Source organism: Arachis stenosperma, chromosome 5 (genome assembly GCF_014773155.1).
Source record: "Arachis stenosperma cultivar V10309 chromosome 5, arast.V10309.gnm1.PFL2, whole genome shotgun sequence".
NCBI classification, from domain to species: domain Eukaryota; kingdom Viridiplantae; phylum Streptophyta; class Magnoliopsida; order Fabales; family Fabaceae; genus Arachis; species Arachis stenosperma.
In genome coordinates this window covers 65,640,322-65,656,011 of record NC_080381.1, presented here as the reverse complement: position 1 = coordinate 65,656,011, position 15,690 = coordinate 65,640,322, and the positions used below count along the sequence as shown (strand labels likewise).

The following is a 15,690-nucleotide window of genomic DNA, read 5'->3' as shown; positions in this document are numbered from 1 at the left end:
AGTACTGTTGGATGCATTTTGCCATCCATTCAGACTTTGAGAAATCATGTTGACTTGCTGAGTCAACACCTTGTTCTGAGCCAATATGGCATTCAGAGCATCAATTTCAAGAACTCCCTTCCTCTGAGGCGTCCCATTATTCACGGAATTCCTCTCAGAAGTATAATGAATTGGTTATTTGTAACCATGTCAATAAGTTCTTGAGCTTCTGCAAGCGTTTTCTTTAGGTGAATGGATCTACCTGCAGAATGGTCCAATGACATTTTGGAAAACTCAGATAGACAATAATAGAATATATCTAATATGGTCCATTCTGAAAACATGTCAGAAAGACACTTTTTGGTCATCTGCTTGTATCTTTCCCAAGCTTCATAGAGGGATTCACCATCTTTTTGCTTGAAGGTCTAAACATCCATTCTAAGCTTGCTTACCATTAGAAGGCCGTGACCAGCTTATCCCAAGAGTCCAGGCTATCTTTAGGTTGTGAGTCCAACCATGTTCTAGCTCTGTCTCTTACAGCAAAAGGGAAAAGTATGAGCCTGTAGACTTCAGGATTTACTCCATTCGTCTTTACTGTCTCACAGATCTGCAAGAGCTCAGTTAAAAACTGATAGGGATCTTTTGATGAAAGTCCATGAAACTTGCAGTTCTGTTGCATTAGAGCAACTAATTGAGGTTTCGGCTCAAAATATTTTGCTCCAATGGCAGGAATTGAGATGCTTCTTCCATCAAACTTGGACGTGGGTTTAGTAAAATCACCAAGCATCCTCCTTGCTTTATTGTTATTGGGTTCGGCTGCCATCTCCTTCTCTTGTTCGAAAATTTCTGAAAGGTTGCCTCTGGATTGTTGTAATTTAGCTTCTCTTAGTTTCCTTTTCAGAGTCCTTTCAGGTTCAGGATCAGCTTCAACAAGAGTGCCTTTTTCCTTGTTCCTGCTCATATGAAAGAGAAGAGAAAAAGAAAAGGAAGAGGAATCCTCTATGTCACAGGAAAGAGGATCCTTATTATTAGTAAAAGAAGAAAGGGGATAAGGATTGAGAAGAAGGAATAATCCAAACACAAGGGTAAGGATAGAGGAAGAGATTGGAGATGAAGAGAGGTGAAGAGAAGTGTTAGTAAATAAAGGAGTGTGAGAGAGAGAATTCGAAAATTAATTTTGAAAAGGAGTTAATGATTTTCGAAAATTAAAGATGAGATAGAATTAAAATTTAAAACAATTAGTTAATTAAAAAGAATTTTTTTGAAAAAGAGGGAGGTATTTTCGAAAATTAGAGAGGGGAGAATAGTTAGGTGGTTTTGAAAAAGATAAGAAACAAACAAAAAGTCAAATAATTAGTTGGAAGAGATATTAAAATCAAATTTGAAAAGATAAGAAGATAAGAAGTTAGATAAGATATTTTAAAATCAAATTTTTGAAAAAGATAAAATTTTGAAAAAGATATGATATAAAAGATAGGATAAAAAAAGATATGATAAAAAGATATGGTTGAAAAAGATTTAATTTTCAAAATTAAAATTAATTACTTAACTAACAAGAAACTAAAAGATATGATTCTAGAATTTAAAGATTGAACCTTTCTTCACAAGAAAGTAACAAACTTCAAATTTTTGAATCAATCACATTAATTGTTAGTGTAATCTCGAAAATTATGAAATAAGGATAAAAAAAAGATTTTGAAAATCAATTTAAAAGAAATTTTCGAAAAATATATAAAAAAAATTAAAAAGATTTGAGTTTTGAAAAAGTTTTGAAAAGATAAGATTTTTAAAATTGAAATTTTGACTTGACTAACAAGAAAACAACTTATTTTAAAAAAATTTTACCAAGTCAACCCAAAATTTCGAATTTTTGAGAGAAATAAGGAAAATATATTTTTTTATTTTTGAATTTTCAATGATGAGAGAGAAAAACACAAAAATGACCCAAAACATGAAAATTTTGGATCAAAACACATGATGCATGCAAAAACACTATGAATGTCAAGATGAACACCAAGAACACTTTGAAGATCATGATGAACATCAAGAACATATTTTTGAAAAATTTTTTATGCAAAGAAAACATGCAAGACACCAAACTTAGAAATCTTTAATGCATGGATACTAACAAACAAAAAATGCATATGAAAAACAACAAAAGATACAAAACAAGAAAACATCAAGATCAAACAAGAAGACTTAACAAGAACAACTTGAAGATCATGAAGAACACTATGAATGCATGAATTTTAAAGCATGCAATTGACACCAAACTTAAAGATTGACTCAAAACTCAAACAAGAAACACAAATTATTTTTTATTTTTATGATTTTATGATATTTTTGTGTATTTTATTTTATTATTTTTTTCCAAAAATAATTTTTGGGAAAAACGAAAACAAAGAAAAATTTTGAAAAATTTTTGAAAACTTTTTTTTGAAAAGAAAATTACCTAATCTGAGAAACAAGATGAACCGTTAGTTGTCCAAACTCGAACAATCCCCGGCAACGGCGCCAAAAACTTGGTGGACGAAATTGTGATCATCAACAATGGCTCCAAAGACTTGGTAGCGCTCTCAAACGTGAACCACACTTAGTCACAACTCTGCACAACTAACCAGCAAGTGTACTGGGTCGTCCAAGTAATACCTTACGTGAGTAAGGGTCGATCCCAGAGAGATTGTTGGCATGAAGCAAGCTATGGTCATCTTGTAAATCTCAGTCAGACGGATTTAACTAATTTAAGAGATTATTGGTTTTTCAAATAATAATAATAAATTAAATAGAAAATAAAGATAAAGTTACTCATGTAATTCAATGGTGGGAATTTCAGATAGGTGTATGGAGGTGCTGTGTTCCTTCTGAATCTCTGCTTTTCTACTGTCTTTATCCAATCTTTGTCACTCCTTTCTATGGCAAGCTGTATGTAGGGCATCACCGTTGTCAATGGCTACATCCCATCCTCTCAGTGAAAATGGTCCAAATACTCTGTCACAGCACGGCTAATCATCTGTCGGTTCTCGATCATGCTGGAATAGAATCCCTTGATTCTTTTGCGTTTGTCATCACACGCAGCAATCGTGAGTTTGAAGCTCGCCACAGTCATTCAATTCCGAAATTCTACTCGGAATACAACAGACAAGGTTAGACTTTCCGGATTCCCATGAATGCCGCCATCAATTCTAGCTTATACCACGAAGATTCTGATTAAGGAATCCAAGAGATATGCACCCGGTCTAAGGTAGAACGGAAGTGGTTGTCAGTCACGCGTTCATAGGTGAGAATGATGATGAGTGTCACGGATCATCACATTCATCATGTTGAAGTGCAACGAATATCTTAGAATAAGAATAAGTCGAATTGAATAGAAAATAGTAGTAATTGCATTGAAACTTGAGGTACAGCAGAGCTCCACACCCTTAATCTATGGTGTGTAGAAACTCCACCGTTGAAAATACATAAGTGATGAAGGTCCAGGCATGGCCGAGAGTACAGCCCCCAAACGTGGTCAAAAGATAAAAAAAATACAATCCAAGACGGCTAATACACTAGTAAAAAGTTCTATTTATACTAAACTAGCTACTAGGGTTACAAAAGTAAGTAATTGATGCAAAAATTCACTTCCATGGCCCACTTGGTGTGTGCTTGGGCTGAGCTTGATCTATCCACGAGCTGAGGCTTCTCTTGGAGTTGAACACCAAGTTGTAACATGTTTTGGGCGTTCAACTCTGGTTCGTGACGTGTTTCTGGCGTTTGACTCCAGAATGTAGCATGGAACTGGCGTTGAGTGCCAGTTTACGTTGTCTAATCACGAATAAAGTATGGACTATTATATATATCTGAAAAGCTCTGGATGTCTACTTTCCAACTCTATTGAGAGCGCGCCATTTGGAGTTCTGTAGCTCCAGAAAATCTATTTTGAGTGCAGGGAGGTCAGATTCTAACAGCATCAGCAGTCCTTTGTCAGCCTTTTATCAGAGTTTTGCTCAGGTCCCTCAATTTCAGCCAGAAATTACCTGAAATCACAAAAAAACACACAAACTCATAGTAAAGTCTAGAAAGGTGAATTTAGCATAAAAACTAATGAAAACATCCCTAAAAGTAACTAGATCATACTTAAAACTACCTAAAAACAATGCCAAAAAGCGTATAAATTATCCGCTCATCATCTGTGATACTGTTAAGACCAATGGAGTTGATCCCGAGCTATATAAGCTTATGATTTTCCCTTTTGCTATAAGAGACAGAGCTAGAATATGGTTGAACTCTCAACCTAAAGATAGCCTGAACTCTTGGGATAAGCTGGTCACGGCTTTCTTAGCCAAGTTCTTTCCTCCTCAAAAGCTGAGCAAGCTTAGAGTGGATGTTCAAACCTTCAGGCAGAAAGAAGGTGAATTCCTCTATGAAGCTTGGGAGAGATACAAGCAACTGACTAAAAAGTGTCCTTCTGACATGCTTTCAGAATGGACCATCCTGGATATATTCTTTGATGGTCTGTTTGAATTGTCTAAGATGTCATTGGATCATTCTGCAGGTGGATCCATTCACCTGAAGAAAATGCCTGCAGAAGCTCAGGAACTCATTGACATGGTTGCAAATAACCAGTTCATGTACACCTCTGAAAGAAATCCTGTGAGTAATGGGACGCCTCAGAGGAAGGGAGTTCTTGAAATTGATGCTATGAATGCCATATTGGCTCAAAACAACATGTTGACTCAGCAAGTCAATATTATTTCTCAGAGTTTGAATGGATTGCAAAATGCATCCAACAGTACTAAAGAAGCATCTTCTGAAGAAGAAGTTTATGATCCTGAGAACCCTGTAATGTAACGACCCAATTTTCAATATGTCTAGATCATACTGGAAACTGAGCGCTACCAATTTGTCCTCCTAATTATTATCTATTATTTATCATATGAGCCTGATTCGTTATTAAAAGCGTAGTTAAATTGCGAGGTATATTTTTTTTTGAAAACATTTGGGTTACTAGACGGAATCACTCATAATCAATTCACAAGTAATAACAGATAAAACAGTTATAAACAACCACACATAAATACATCACAAGCAGTTAACAACATTCAGTGATCCAGCCTTTGTTTAAGAATAGTCTTTTAGTTAGAACACCCCTAGATATAGCTAGATAATAACTATATACATATACATACATACAACATCCCAGGTCCCGACCTGTTCAAGAGGTCCCTAAGCTGGCACCTAGGCTAGCCTAGACTCTATACTCACCTAGTCCCTCTAAACTACTAAAGCGAGGGAAAGTACATTCTAAGTCTTCACAACTCAAGTCAGGTGGAACATCATCAAAGATAGAACATCATCTGCTACTCCTCTGCACGATCAGACTTTTCCACAGGACGTCTCTCTGGTACCTCATGAAGTAGCCACACAATAGGAATCTCGTACACAGGATTTAGGTTAAAGTGCGCATACGAACGGGGTGTAGACGTTGGCTGGTTTCACAGTATATACATATAAACAGAGAACGATACTCACCCTAGACTCAGAAAACTATCTAGAGCGGAATCCTTTTTGCAAACGGTCGTCAGCGAACTACGGAAAGAAACTCTTGCTTCCATCTGAAGGGGGAAGGGAGAGAGAAGGGGTAAGAACTGGGGAGTTCTTAGTAGGGCCGGGGTTATTAGTTACGCTCATTAATTCCATTTTTTAGCAGATAAATAGCAGAATACCGAAAAATAGTAGACAGAAGAAACAGATAAATAGAGAAAATAGGGAAAACAAAAAGCAAAACACAAACAAAAGAATACAAGAAAACAAAATACAGACACAGAGAATAGAATGAAAACAAAGAAGGCATACATTCAAACAACAATCATAACAGAGGAAATGCGCAACCAAATATGATGCATGTCTAGCCCTAGTGCAGGTAATGAGCTCATCTGTCGGTTACATACCCGCTCCCGACGTTACCCAGCAACCTCTGTCTGGATAAGGCTTTCCTGTTGGCAATATCCAGTGCAAGCAACCTTTGTCTTGCAGGGTATCCACTGCAAGCAACCTTTGTCTTGCAGGGCGAAACTTATTAGCCGATATACGCCCAACAGACTCACTGTAAGCAACCTCTGTCTTACAGGAGCAACAACATACTCACTGTAAGCAACCTCTGTCTTACAGGAGCACATTCATCTTGATACCTCTGTAAGCAACCTCTGTCTTACAGCAAAGCATTATAGCAAGGTATCCCAGGAAAGCGTTCTCAGTGGTCGTACCACCATCTATCTGACTGCCTCTCTGCAGTAGATTCTTACATAATCATTCTCATTATCATCATTCATTAACATTCTCATTATTCATCATCACTTTCACATTCTTATGCAGTACCTCTTTCTTTCTCTGTTCAATCATGCTATACAAACTTTACAGCTTTTACTTTTACAACATCGTAACTCAAACCATTTCTCTTTATCATATTACTCTTTTCTCTTTGTCTTTTTACTCTGCTTTGATTACTCTTTTCTCTGTATCTTCTACTTTTCTCTGGTTATTCTGTTCTCTGTGTTTCTTTACTTTGCTTTGATTTCTCTTCATAACATATGTGTTTAAAGCTTATGTAAATTTCGGTATGAATAGTTAGCCTGTCCCAAGTATAGGTTCATTAAGTCTATACTGAAACAGTTTAACTTTTCATATAATACCTAACCCTAGTCGCAACTCAAGTACTATCTAAGTTGCCCTAATTCGTTCACTAATCTCTGTCTGTTTTCTGTCATTAAAACTTTACAGACTTTTTCTTTGACTTTTATCTTTTCTTCAACCTTTATCTTTTCTTTATCTTTTCCTCACTAACATGTTATTACCACTCCCTAAGTGTTTTATGAAGGTAATTATGATATTCTGCACTTAAAGTTGTCTTTCTAAAGCTTTTACAGAAAACTGCCTTTTCTGTATTATTTTATTATTTTTATTAAAATATTATTTTTAATTAAATATTATTATTTAATATTATATTTATTTATATTTATTATTAAATTTTCGAAAATTAACTTACCTTTTACTTTTAACCTTTAAAATTCACTTTTTACCACCCGTAACTTTTAATATTTCTACTTTAACCACCCTAACTTTCAGAAATTACTAAACAACCCCTTAAACACCAAAAATTTTACTTCCTTGCCCTTTTTAAGATCTAAGGCCTGTTCTTCATTGTTCTTCACCACACTCAAAGTGTTCTTCATGTTCTTCATATATTCTTCAAATTCTTTCTCTGTTTTGACCCGTTTTTCAGTCTTTTCAGCAACCGATTTTTACCATAATTCAAAGTAAAATTGCAGCCACTAAAACCCCATCATTTCTACATGATTTCAACACAAATTGAACCCCAATTTAAGCTCTAGGGTTTCGTTTTCCAGCAGCCATAAGAACACACATTCATAGCTTGAATTTCATCAAATTTCATCAAATTTTCACCAAAATTTCAACAAGAATTACTCATACAAACAATCAATTTCAAGCACAGCCAAACCATATCATAATCACACAACTCAAACACAATCCATCAAGATTAAATTCGTCAAACCCTACCTGGTTTTGCTGCTCCAAATCCGGTTACTCTTTGAAGTGTTCTTAAAGCACTTTTTCCTCCTAAAACACATCAGGAACAACTTTAAATCCAAAAACTCCCAACTGACCAAATCTCACTCAGCATGTTAGGAAGGTATTTCTCACCTTAGAGTTGCTGGAAATTAACGTTACTTGGCCCTCAAGTCAAGTTAAGCATGATTCCTAAGGAAAAACATCAAGAAAACAGATGTTTACATGGTTTTCCTTGAAAACCGAATTGAAGAGGGAGGGAGACAGCCATCTCACCTTATTTCCAGCCTTGATAAGTCACATGGTTATGTAGAGGAAGAAGAGAGGATCATTTTGGTGAAATCGGAGTTTTGATTTGAGTTTTAGTTCAGAAGAAATCAAGCTTTGAAGATTTATGAACCAAGAACTTTCTCTCCTTTTTCTCTTGGTTATTTTTGGCCACAATGAGCAAATGAGGCAGCCTTGGGGGTTTTGGGGGTGTAGGGTGAGTTGTGATTGGTTGGCTTGGAGGTGGATTAAAATAATATTAAAATATCTCTGGTGTACAACTACTAAAACTAGGTGTATCGGAACACTCGTAAAAATATCTCTAAAAATTATTTTCTGAGCTACTAGCATAAATGACACTAGTAACATATTTATTATGAGAATAGAACATGTATAATGAGGCCTTAGCATTGCTAAATTCATCAGAGAGTCCTGGTGCTAAGCTGCACCAGTAAACCGTAAACCCGGTTAAACCGATTTTCTGTTTTTAACAAAAACCGACTAGGTAACCTTATAATATCATTCAAGAATTTTCTAATACTAATATAATGATAATATTATACTATTATCTCTCTCCTCTCATGAATCGAGTCCGGTTTGTCAAACAGAGACTATTTACGAAAATCAGAATCAAAACTGCCAACCGATGCGGTTCAAAAACTAGGTTCTTCGTGATTGCATTATCGAGCTTGCCTCAGAGAAGGTTCTAGCTTAAGGATGACATAATGATAATGAGGATTGAGATGCTTGATAATATAACAGAGGTGTTCCCTTTACTGATCTTCCGGAGAGATTCATACTTTCAGAAAAGATCTCGCGTACTCGAAAATCAGGGTTGTTACATTCTACCCTCCTAAAAGAAAATTTTGCCCTCAAAATTTCAGCCGCATGCAAGAATCCATCTTCAAGTAGTCTATTTCCTTCAAGCCATCCTGACGAAGATATCAGTTCGTTCCTTACAGCATCTAAATATCACATAGCCATGGCCATGGAGATCATAACAGCTATAAGAATAGTTGTGCCTGACACGAATTTGTCGTTCGGAACTCGATTAAACCATGCCTATTCACAGTCATTGAGGTCTTATCCGCACCAAACAATCAATATTAAGGTGATCAGTCTTAATATCTCAAGTTAAGTACGAACATTCCCAAAATGAGCACTCATAGACATTCATGCCAAATGTATCTTAAAGATACCCTAACGGCATGAGACACATAAGCAGAGTATGCAATGAAGCATAGTCAGTCCACTCCCCAGGCTCTACCGGGAACGAACTACTTTGATACCAAATTGTAACGACCCAATTTTCAATATGTCTAGATCATACTGGAAACTGAGCGCTACCAATTTGTCCTCCTAATTATTATCTATTATTTATCATATGAGCCTGATTCGTTATTAAAAGCGTAGTTAAATTGCGAGGTATATTTTTTTTTGAAAACATTTGGGTTACTAGACGGAATCACTCATAATCAATTCACAAGTAATAACAGATAAAACAGTTATAAACAACCACACATAAATACATCACAAGCAGTTAACAACATTCAGTGATCCAGCCTTTGTTTAAGAATAGTCTTTTAGTTAGAACACCCCTAGATATAGCTAGATAATAACTATATACATATACATACATACAACATCCCAGGTCCCGACCTGTTCAAGAGGTCCCTAAGCTGGCACCTAGGCTAGCCTAGACTCTATACTCACCTAGTCCCTCTAAACTACTAAAGCGAGGGAAAGTACATTCTAAGTCTTCACAACTCAAGTCAGGTGGAACATCATCAAAAGATAGAACATCATCTGCTACTCCTCTGCACGATCAGACTTTTCCACAGGACGTCTCTCTGGTACCTCATGAAGTAGCCACACAATAGGAATCTCGTACACAGGATTTAGGTTAAAGTGCGCATACGAACGGGGTGTAGACGTTGGCTGGTTTCACAGTATATACATATAAACAGAGAACGATACTCACCCTAGACTCAGAAAACTATCTAGAGCGGAATCCTTTTTGCAAACGGTCGTCAGCGAACTACGGAAAGAAACTCTTGCTTCCATCTGAAGGGGGAAGGGAGAGAGAAGGGGTAAGAACTGGGGAGTTCTTAGTAGGGCCGGGGTTATTAGTTACGCTCATTAATTCCATTTTTTTAGCAGATAAATAGCAGAATACCGAAAAATAGTAGACAGAAGAAACAGATAAATAGAGAAAATAGGGAAAACAAAAAGCAAAACACAAACAAAAGAATACAAGAAAACAAAATACAGACACAGAGAATAGAATGAAAACAAAGAAGGCATACATTCAAACAACAATCATAACAGAGGAAATGCGCAACCAAATATGATGCATGTCTAGCCCTAGTGCAGGTAATGAGCTCATCTGTCGGTTACATACCCGCTCCCGACGTTACCCAGCAACCTCTGTCTGGATAAGGCTTTCCTGTTGGCAATATCCAGTGCAAGCAACCTTTGTCTTGCAGGGTATCCACTGCAAGCAACCTTTGTCTTGCAGGGCGAAACTTATTAGCCGATATACGCCCAACAGACTCACTGTAAGCAACCTCTGTCTTACAGGAGCACATTCATCTTGATACCTCTGTAAGCAACCTCTGTCTTACAGCAAAGCATTATAGCAAGGTATCCCAGGAAAGCGTTCTCAGTGGTCGTACCACCATCTATCTGACTGCCTCTCTGCAGCAGATTCTTACATAATCATTCTCATTATCATCATTCATTAACATTCTCATTATTCATCATCACTTTCACATTCTTATGCAGTACCTCTTTCTTTCTCTGTTCAATCATGCTATACAAACTTTACAGCTTTTACTTTTACAACATCATAACTCAAACCATTTCTCTTTATCATATTACTCTTTTCTCTTTGTCTTTTTACTCTGCTTTGATTACTCTTTTCTCTGTATCTCCTACTTTTCTCTGGTTATTCTGTTCTCTGTGTTTCTTTACTTTGCTTTGATTTCTCTTCATAACATATGTATTTAAAGCTTATGTAAATTTCGGTATGAATAGTTAGCCTGTCCCAAGTATAGGTTCATTAAGTCTATACTGAAATAGTTTAACTTTTCATATAATACCTAACCCTAGTCGCAACTCAAGTACTATCTAAGTTGCCCTAATTCGTTCACTAATCTCTGTCTGTTTTCTGTCATTAAAACTTTACAGACTTTTTCTTTGACTTTTATCTTTTCTTTAACCTTTATCTTTTCTTTATCTTTTCCTCACTAACATGTTATTACCACTCCCTAAGTGTTTTATGAAGGTAATTGATGAGCGGATAATTTGTATACTTTTTGGCATTGTTTTTAGTATGTTTTTGTTATGATTTAGTTAGTTTTTAGTATATTTTTATTAGTTTTTAATTAAAATTCACTTTTCTGGACTTTACTATGAGTTTGTGTGTTTTTCTGTGATTTCAGGTATTTTCTGGCTGAAATTGAAGGACCTGAGCAAAAATCTGATTCTGAGACCAAAAAGGACTGCAGATGCTGTTGGATTCTGACCTCCCTGCATTCGAAGCGGATTTTCTGGAGCTACAGAAGCCCAATTGGCGCGCTCTCAACGGCATTGGAAAGTAGACATCCTGGGCTTTCCAGCAATATATAATAGTCCATACTTTGCCCAAGATTTGATGGCCCAAACCGGCGCTCAAAGTCACCTCAAGAAATCCCAGCGTTAAACGCTGGAACTGGCACCCAAATGGGAGTTAAACGCCCAAACTGGCACCAAAGCTGGCGTTTAACTCCAAGAAGAGTCTCTACACGAAATTGCTTCATTGCTCAGCCCAAGCACACACCAAGTGGGCCCGGAAGAGGATTTTTATCTCATTTACTCATTTCTGTACACCCTAGGCTACTAGTTTCTTATAAGTAGGACCTTTTACTATTGTATAGAAATCTTTTGATCACTTTTAGATCTCTAGATCATCTTTGAACATTTTAGTTCTTAGATCATTGGGAGGCTGGCCATTCGGCCATGCCTAGACCTTATGCTTATGTATTTTCAACGGTGGAGTTTCTACACACCATAGATTAAGGTGTGGAGTTCTGCTGTACCTCGAGTATTAATGCAATTACTATTGTTCTTCCATTCAAATTCCGCTTGTTCTTTGTCCAAGATATCACTTGTTCTTCAACATGATGAAGGTGATGATTGACGCCCATCACCATTCTCACCCATGAACAAGGTGACTGGCAACCATTCTTGTTCTACAAGCATCTGAGGCTTAGTGAATATCTCTTGGATTCCTGATTGCACGATGCATGGTTGATCGCCTGACAACCGAGTGCTCGCCTGACAAACGAGCCAACCATTCCGTGAGATCAGAGTCTTCGTGGTATAGGCAAGAACTGATGGCAGCATTCAAGAGAATCCGGAAGGTCTAACCTTGTCTGTGGTATTCTGAGTAGGATTCAATGATTGAATGACTGTGACGTGCTTCAAACCTGTAACCTACTGGGCGTTAGTGACAGACGCAAAAGAGTTATTCTATTCCGGTAGGGGAGGGAACCAAACCGGTGATTGGCAGCACTGTGACAGAGTGTGTGCATTAGCTTTCACTGCGCGGATGGGAGGTAGCTGCTGACAACAGTGAGACCCTATACGAGCTTGCCATGGAAAGGAGTAAGAAGGGTTGGATGAAGACAGTAGGAAAGCAGAGAGACGGAAGGGAAGGCATCTTCATGCGCTTATCTGAAGTTCCTACCAATGAATTACATAAGTATCGCTATCTTTATCTTTTATGTTATTTTCGTTCATCATCATATACATTTGAGTTTGCCTGACTAAGATTTACAAGATGACCATAGCTTGCTTCAATACTAACAATCTCCGTGGGATCGACCCTTACTCACGTAAGGTTTATTACTTGGACGACCCAGTGCACTTGCTGGTTAGTTGTGCGAAGTTGTGTAATGCCATGGTATTGAGCGCACCAAGTTTTGGGAGCCATTACCAGGGATTATGAGAGTTGTGAAAAAGTATAGTTCACAATTTCGCGCACCAAGTTTTTGGCGCCGTTGCCGGGGATTGTTCTAGTTTTGAGCAAGCCTTTGGTAACATCAGTGCCAAGATCCGGCAACAACATCAAATTTTTGGTGTTATTGCCCGGGATTGTTCAGGCTGGACAACTGACGGTTCATCTTGTTGCTTAGATTAGGTATTTTTTTTTTTCGAAATTCTTGAAGATGAATTCTAGAGTTTCATGATGATTTGTTGAAATCTGGCTGGCTGAGAAGCCATGTCTAATCTGATTGGACCGAGGTTTCAACTTATCACCACAAGAGCTTGTTGATTTCGTATCAATCTTGCTCTTGGAGCAGTGATTTGCTAAGGCTTGGCTGACCTTTGGTCATGTCTAGTGTTTTGGACCGAAGCTTTCTTTGGAAGCTTGGCTGGCTGTGAAGCCATGTCTAATTCCTGGACCGGAGTCTTAGACTAGCATTGCACTGATTCCTGGAATTCTCATTAAGAATTTTGATACCTTTTTCCACTTAATTTTCGAAAAACACAAAAAAAAAAATCACAAAATCATAAAATTCAAAAATATTTCTTGTTTGAGTCTAGTGTCTCATCTTAAGTTAGGTGTCAATTGCATGCATTCATTCATGTGTCTTAAGGATCTTCAAATAATTCTTGATGATTTCTTGCTCTGATCTTTGAATTCTATTGACTTGAAGTATTTTGTGTGTCTCATATGCATTCTCATATTGTTAGTGTCAGTAGTATACAAACTGCTAAGTTTGGTGTCTTGCATGCATTGTTATTTGATTCTTGTTGTATTTTAATTATTAAAAATCCAAAAATATTTTTAATTTGTGTCTTTTCAAGTCAATGATACAAGGGATTGAAGATTCAGAACACACTGCAGAGGAATTATACAGAAAAAGCTGAGCATTCAAAAATGCCCAGTGAAGAAGGCAGACTGGCGTTCAAACGCCAGCCAGGGCACCTGGTTGGGCGTTTAACGCCCAAAAAGGTAGCATTTTGGGCGTTAAACGCCAGAATGTATACCATTCTGGGCGTTTAACGCCAGGATGGTGCTAGGGGGAAGATTTTGTTTTCAAATCAATTTTTTTCAAGTTTTTCAAAATCAAATCTTTTTCAAATCAAATCTTTTCATTCAAATGTTTTCAAAATTAATTTCTTTCCTTTCAAAGATACTTACTAACAATTAATGATTTGATTGAACATTTTTTTCCTTTTCTGTTAAGGAAGGTTTTATGTTTGAATCATATCTTTTCTTGTTAGGCAAGTCACTAATTTTCCAAATCAAATCTTTTAAAATAATTTTCAAAACATATCTTTTAAAATTGTTTTCAAATCATATCTTCTCAATCACATCTCTTTAAAACTAATCATATCTTCTTAATCATATCTTTTTCAAATTAGTTTTCAATCAAATCTTTTTAGTTTCTAATTTCAAAATCTTTTTCAAAAATCACTTGATTTCTCTTCCACTTTCAATTTTCGAAAATCATCAATCAAATTTTCAAAATGTTTTCAAAATCTTTTGATTGAATTTTCGAAAATCATCTTCCCTCCTTCCCACATCCTTCTATTTATGGAGTACTACTCCTTCTTAATGCACAATTCGAACCTTATCTAATTAAAGTTCGAATTCTTCTTCTCCTTCTTCTTTCTATTTCTCTTTTCCTCTGACATTTCAAGGAATCTCTATACTGTGACATAGAGGATTCCACATTTTCTTTTTCTCTTCTCTTTCACATGAGCAGGAGCAGAGACAAAGGCATTCTTGTTGAAGCTGATCCTGAACCCGAAAGGACCTTGAAGAGAAAGCTAAGAGAAGCTAAAGCACAACTCTCTTTAGAGGACCTGACCGAATTCTTCAAGGAAGAAGAACCCATGGCAGCCGAAAACAACAACAATGCCAACAATGCAAGGAAGGTGCTGGGTGACTTTACTGCACCTACTCCCGACTTCTATGGGAGAAGCATCTCTATCCCTGCCATTGGAGTAAACAACTTTGAGCTTAAGCCTCAATTAGTTTCTCTAATGCAACAGAATTGCAAGTTCCATGGACTTCCAATGGAAGATCCTCATCAGTTTTTAGCTGAATTCTTGCAAATCTGTGACACAGTCAAGACTAATGGGGTTAACCCTGAGGTCTATAGACTGATGCTATTCCCTTTTGCTGTAAGAGACAGAGCTAGGATATGGTTGGATTCTCAACCTAAAGAAAGCCTGGACTCTTGGGAAAAGCTAGTCAATGCCTTCTTGGCAAAGTTCTTTCCACCACAAAGATGGAGTAAGCTTAGAGTGGAAGTCCAAACCTTCAGACAGAAGGATGGAGAATCCCTCTATGAAGCTTGGGAAAGATACAAACAATTAATCAGAAGATGTCCTTCAGACATGCTTTCTGAATGGAGCATCATAGGTATTTTCTATGATGGTCTCTCTGAACTATCTAAGATGTCCTTGGATAGCTCTGCTGGAGGATCTCTTCATCTGAAGAAGACGCCTGCAGAAGCTCAAGAATTGATTGAAATGGTTGCAAATAACCAATTCATGTACACTTCTGAAAGGAATCCTGTGAACAATGGGACTAATCAGAAGAAAGGAGTTCTTGAGATTGACACTCTGAATGCCATATTGGCTCAGAACAAGATATTGACTCAACAAGTCAATTTGATTTCTCAAAGTCTGTCTGGAATGCAAAATGCACCAAGCAGTACTAAAGAAGCTTCATCTGAGGAAGAAGCTTATGATCCTGAGAACCCTTCAATGGAAGAGGTGAATTACCTAGGAGAACCCTATGGAAACACCTATAATTCTTCATGGAGAAATCACCCAAATCTCTCATGGAAGAATCAAGAGAGACCTCAACAAGGTTTC

General features: G+C 37.0%; 3 non-coding genes across 3 annotated transcripts; 1 reads left to right on the top strand and 2 right to left on the bottom strand.

Annotated features, from left to right (window-relative positions):
- The first annotated feature begins 321 nt into the window (after positions 1-321).
- LOC130983446 (small nucleolar RNA R71) lies at positions 322-425 on the top strand. The gene has a single exon (XR_009087437.1). It is a non-coding gene; the product is annotated as a small nucleolar RNA R71 (small nucleolar RNA).
- A 3,904-nt stretch (positions 426-4,329) lies between these two features.
- Positions 4,330-4,437, bottom strand: LOC130984180 (small nucleolar RNA R71). Its single transcript, XR_009088130.1, has one exon. It is a non-coding gene; the product is annotated as a small nucleolar RNA R71 (small nucleolar RNA).
- A 10,668-nt stretch (positions 4,438-15,105) lies between these two features.
- Positions 15,106-15,213, bottom strand: LOC130984093 (small nucleolar RNA R71). Its single transcript, XR_009088050.1, has one exon. It is a non-coding gene; the product is annotated as a small nucleolar RNA R71 (small nucleolar RNA).
- Positions 15,214-15,690: the final 477 nt, after the last annotated feature.